The following is a 5,522-nucleotide window of genomic DNA, read 5'->3' as shown; positions in this document are numbered from 1 at the left end:
CACCTCTCCTGACCCTTTGCATTCCTAAATACGTAACATTGCTATAACTTAGAATATGAGTTGAGCTTTTAGAAGGAAAAGCTGGAATTCCACGCAGGAATTACATCTTCTAAAGTAAGAAATAGAATCAAGTCATTTCACAATGTTTGTCGTCACCTGATGGCTTCTGGGATATCACAACATATATCCATCTGTTGTGCAATGGTAGCCATTGGAGTAACTGATGCACCCCGCAAGTGTCCAATGTGCACCGGAAAGGTCTAACACACAGAAGGATACCCTATGAATTACATGGCTCAGTCGGGACTAGAACTCAGATCTTCCAAATCTAGTCCAACACTCTACCTATTACACCTTTCCACTCACCCACCACATGCTCTGGATCTTTTTTTCTGGGAGACCCTATTTTAGCAAAGTCTTGATCATGCTCACAATCCTTTTCTATTTGTTCTTCTCAATCCATGGTGTCCAGAGGCCCTCCTTTTCCTGGACATGTCCAACTTTCCAACCTTATGTCCAGGAGGAATTGCAAAATGCCCTCCATTCTGAGCCATAAACCCTGTCCTTGTGTTATCCCAGTAGGCAAGCAAGAGGTAGCGCAACAGATTTACTACCACCTCAGATGCTGCAAAGAGCGTGTTAGTTTGCAGGCTGCAGAGAAGACTGTCCCTGACCATGTTGTGGTTGCATTGGAGATGCAGAAAGGAAAGGAGGATCTGAAGCAAATCAGTGGTACCAAAAGTGTGCAATTTGGGTTGAGGAATAACCAGGAGGGGTGAGAGAGCAAATGGGAAAACTACAAATGAAGTTAATAATTTAAATGTAGATTGAGGCAAGGGTTTGTTGCTAGCAAAGTCCAATTTTAAGCATTTGTCTTGCTCAGGGTTCATGCTGCAGCTTGTCCACATCCTTCTTGAATTGTGGTGCCAAAAACTGGACACAATATCCCAGGCGAGGCTTGAATAAAGCAGAAGAGAGTGGTACTTTTACTCCCATCAATTTAGCCACTGTGTTACTATTGATGCAGCCTAGAATTGCATTGGCCTTTTTAGCTGCCGCATAGCACTGTTGCCTCATGTTTGGTCTGTGGCCCACTAATTGTGTCTGGAAAAACCAGTTTTTTTGAGTTTGCCTTGCTTGACAGAAATCGATTAAATTAGGATCGGAACTGGTTTCAAATGGGAACGATGGTCATATAAACCTATTAGCAATTTGCTTTAAATCATAGTGGGAACGAACCCAGGGACTCCTAGATCCCTTGACCATTTCTCTGCTAAATCCCCTGGAGAGCAAACAGAGATGGCTAGGCCTTCTCACCTTGATCCAGACACTAGACAAAACCGATTTCGTCAAGCTTGACTCCTATTGATGCAGCCTAAAATTGTGTTAGTTTCCTAGGAAAGCTGCCTAGTTCCCTGTCATTACACGGGGGAATATATATATAAGTATCTTGACGCTATGGGGTGCAAAACTGTTTTGTTATTCTCGACATCCATTTGGGAACCTGAAAAATCAAAATGTACGCTCCCTAGTGTCTATAGAAAGATACCTCTAGTGTCCTTGATCACTAATATTTTAACGAAATATATTGTAAGCTGGAAGCGGCCCAGCCGTTCCACTCAAGCTTGGCGAGATCAGTTTTGTCCTCCTGCAGAGAATATGGAGATGGCAAGCTGGCACAGAAGGTGGCACAGCGACGGCGCTTTACCTTTCCAGCTCTCCTTTTTTCTCCCCTTTCGCTTGGCTGGTTGCATCTCGCTCCAAGCACTGATGTCTCTTCATAAATCATCATTTGGCATTTCCCCCTGTGATGAGCATCCAAGTTCGATGCGTCACCAGAGATGACACACTTTCAAGACTGTGGGCTGCTGCTGGTGGGTGAGTATGTGTGTATATGTGTGTTTTATTTCCTTTTCTTTTGGTAGGGAGGGGAAAAAAAAAGAAAGACAATTTTCCCTCCCTTAAAACGATCACTGCCTTGAATATATTACCAGCTGTAGCTCAGAGCCAGATTTCATTCCATCGGAGAGTTGAAAGGGACTTTAGAGGTCAAGCCAACACTTGGCTCAATACAAATATCTCGCAACCGAGGCCTCTATTATTTCACCCGATTCCATTTCTTTGTTATTAAAACCCATTATTTCTGCTCCTCTGGAACAACTCAGAAATCTCCTTCTGCAACACAGCCATTTGGCTATTTAAAAAGTGATCTCTCTTTACTTTACTTTTCTGCAGATTAAAATTACCCAGCTATCCAAACCATTCAGCTATTGGGGGTTGGGGAAGAAATGAGGATATTTTCCCTCCAAATAGTAATTGTTCGCATTGTTATTCGGTCCTCATATTTCAAAGAGAGTCACTGAAATTTTTTCATATCTAGACCACTTCAATTTGCTGTGTTTGCCTTCCCTTGGTATCTTTGTTTGCCCCTTATTTTTGGATCCCTAGAAAATGGCGGAGGTTCTCCAAGCAGCGATTCCCAGGCTCTGGTCCTCCAGGTGTTTTGGACTGCAGCACCCAGAAGCCTCAGTCCACCATGGCCATTCGTCTGGGATGCTGGGAGCCAAAGTCCCAAACCACCCGGAAGGCCAAAGTTTGGGAATCGCCCTTCGACACTATGGTTCATGTTTTGTAACTTTACGAATCGGAAGATAGACTGCAAAAATGCAATGAAAGTCTGCTGGTGAATTTGCAAAGTTGTGCATCTGGACAAGTATATTCTGATGCATGCTGGGGTCTCTTGGTGAGCATTGTGTGTGTCTGATGGGCATTGCACACTTCTGGTGTGCCTTGGACACATGTGGGTGTATCAGTCACTCCACTGGCTACCAATACACAATGGAGGCCCACAGATTGTAACTTCATGGTAGCCACCAAGTGACTAGGGCTAGGGTTAGTGTTAGAATTAGAGTTAGAGTTAAGGTTAGAGTTACAGTTAGGGTTAGGGTCAGAGTTACGGTTAGGGTTAGAGTTAGGGTTAGAGTTAGAGTCGGGGTTGGAGTTAGGGTAGGATTTATGGTTAGGATTAGGGTTAGAGTTAGGTTGGAGTTAGAGTTAGGGTTAGGATTAAGGTTAGAGTTAAGATTAGAGTTAGAATTACGGTTAGGGTTAGGGTTAGAGTTGGAATTACAGTTAGGGTTAGAGTTAAGGTTAGAGTTAGAGTTATGGTTAGAGTTAGAGTTAGAGTTGGAGTTAAGGTTAGGATTAGAATTAGAGGTAGGGTTAGGGTTGGAGTTAGAGTTAGAATTAGAGTTAGGTTAGGTTTAGGGTTAGAGTTGGAGTTAGGGTTAGTGTTAGGGTAGGTGTTATGGTTAGAGTTAGAATTAGAGTTAGGTTTAGGGTTAGAATTAGAGTTAGGTTTAGGGTTAGAGTTGGAGCTAGGACTGGTGTTAGGGTAGGAGTTATGGTTAGAGTTAGGGTTGGAGTTAGGGTCAGAGTTAGTGTTATCAACCATATTGCAAAACAACTCCGTTCTCCTTTTTGCACATGTCAGTCCACTTAAGAAGATGTAAATTCCGAGCTGATTTCCATCCCTTCTTTCTTCTCTTCTCTGTCGTCCTTCCTCCCCGTTTTCTGATGGCACAGAATATACGTCAAGCTGCAAAGGGGTTTTCTTGGTCAATGCAGAGCTCTTTTTTCTGATGGCCCTCGTTCCTGGCCTGCTTTTGCGAAACGGCTCCCGAAGAAGAAGAAGAGGTGGGAGAGGCACCTTCTTTCGCACTCTAGACAGCTTGATCATTGTTACGAGTGACTTAATTTCCCGAAGGCCAGATCTGTCCTTTTGCTTCCTGCCTCCATCAACTCTCCCATGCACCCTTACTCTGTCTTCATTTACCTTTAATGCTTTCTTCTCCTTGTAGTTTCTTTCACTCTGATCTTCCCTTTTGATAATCGCCCATCTATCCTCCACATCGCTTGTCTGTGCTCTCTGTCTTGTTCTTGGAGGATCCGGCTGCAATTTCACACCTGAACACATCACTGGACTAAAAATTTCACTGATCTATAACCTCTAGGAGAGCCAGCACTGTGTAGGTTTCAGCATTGGACTACAACTCTGGAGACCAGGGTTCGAATCCCCGCTCAGCCATGGAAACCCTAATGGGATTGGGCATGTCAGAATCCCTCAGTCACTGAAAACCCCATAAAAAGCCTTAAGATTTCCATCATTTGGAAATGACTTAAATGCCTAGAATTCCTAGATTCTTGGATTTTTAATCTCATCTGATTTAAAACTGCAATCAGAAACATTGATGTTTTAATGGTTTGACATCAAATGCTGCATTTCCATCCTATGGAATAATGGGATTTGTAGTTTTGCAAGGACTTCAGCCTTCTCTGCCAAAGAAGGCTGGTTCTTACTGAAACCAGGTTTGTATCATTATTGTTATTGATGATGATGATGATGAGGATGCAAACATGCTTTCTTTCATCTGCATCAGTCAACAGGGATTCTGTAGCATGGAGCCATGGCAGTTAAAGTGGTATCAAACCGCACTGTTTCGACAGTGTAGATGCACCCGCACATAACAAGGGATCCTTTGATCCTGTAACAAAGTGGCTGGATGCAAATCAGATCAAATCGATCGATGAATTGATCAGATCTCGGCCAGCTTCTTGTGTGGCGAGTGGAGGGTTAAAAACCCAAGGTACGAAATAGTCATTAACTGCAGCACAGTTCAAATGGAGAAAGTAGACTTGGGGGGAGATGTAGGGAAGGAATGTATTCTCCTGGGTTTAATGTTAAAGGAGGAGAGATGGAGGAAAGGAATGGCATCCCCCCCTCCTTCTCAGGCCGATCAATACTGGCTTCCCACTCTTTCCATTTCCTTGCAAATCAATTTCGCCAACCCGGCTGAAGAGGAGATGGGTTCAATGGCTGGCCTGGAAAAGGTCCCCCCTGTTTGGCTTCCTAGGGAGAGAAAAAGAGGACAGACTTACACAGTTGTGTGTTTGTATCTTTGTATGTGGGGGTGTCTTCAAGCCCCCTGTTGACTTATGGTGAGCCATGAATCTCATAGGGTTTTCATAGGAAAGGAATCCTTTGAGCTGGTTTGCCAGTTCTTTCCTCTGAGATATTGCCTCCTGGCGGTTCTCGTTGGCGGTTTCCCATCCAAGGACTAACCAGGGCTGACCCTGCTTTGTGTCTAAGATCAGGCAGGATTTGGTGCCTTTACGGTATTTGTAGGTCTGTCTATATGTGTCTTCAAGCTGCCTTTCAAGCTGAATTTCAAAGGGTTTTCTTAGGCCAGGAAGTCTCAGAGGTTGTTTGGCCAATTCCTTCCTCTGAAATATCGCCTACAGAGAAAGGAATTGGCCAAATCACCTGTGAAGAGTCATTTCCTAAATAAAACCCTTTATGAAATTCTTGGGGTTTCCTTAATTGAACAGGTAGATAATGATTGACTCATTGACTGACTGACTGACTGATTGAGCAATCTGGAAGTATCTACCAAGGCTGCTAGAACTGATGATAAATAGGTAGCAGATAGATGGACACTTGATTGATTGATTGATAGGTAGAT

At 43.6% G+C, this 5,522-nt stretch overlaps 1 protein-coding gene across 1 annotated transcript in view; it reads left to right on the top strand.

Annotated features, from left to right (window-relative positions):
* The first annotated feature begins 3,403 nt into the window (after positions 1–3,403).
* The window catches only part of SHD (Src homology 2 domain containing transforming protein D), a 32,286-nt gene continuing 30,167 nt past the window's right edge, over positions 3,404–5,522 (top strand). The window contains exon 1 of the mRNA XM_042480341.1: positions 3,404–3,696. The gene's annotated coding sequence lies outside the window, so the exon portion shown is untranslated. The remainder of the gene's footprint in view (positions 3,697–5,522) is intronic.

Source organism: Sceloporus undulatus, chromosome 7 (assembly GCF_019175285.1).
Source record: "Sceloporus undulatus isolate JIND9_A2432 ecotype Alabama chromosome 7, SceUnd_v1.1, whole genome shotgun sequence".
Classification (NCBI taxonomy): Eukaryota; Metazoa; Chordata; class Lepidosauria; order Squamata; family Phrynosomatidae; genus Sceloporus; species Sceloporus undulatus.
The sequence above is the reverse complement of the archived record's forward strand: the minus strand, read 5'-3'. Positions and strand labels throughout refer to the sequence as shown.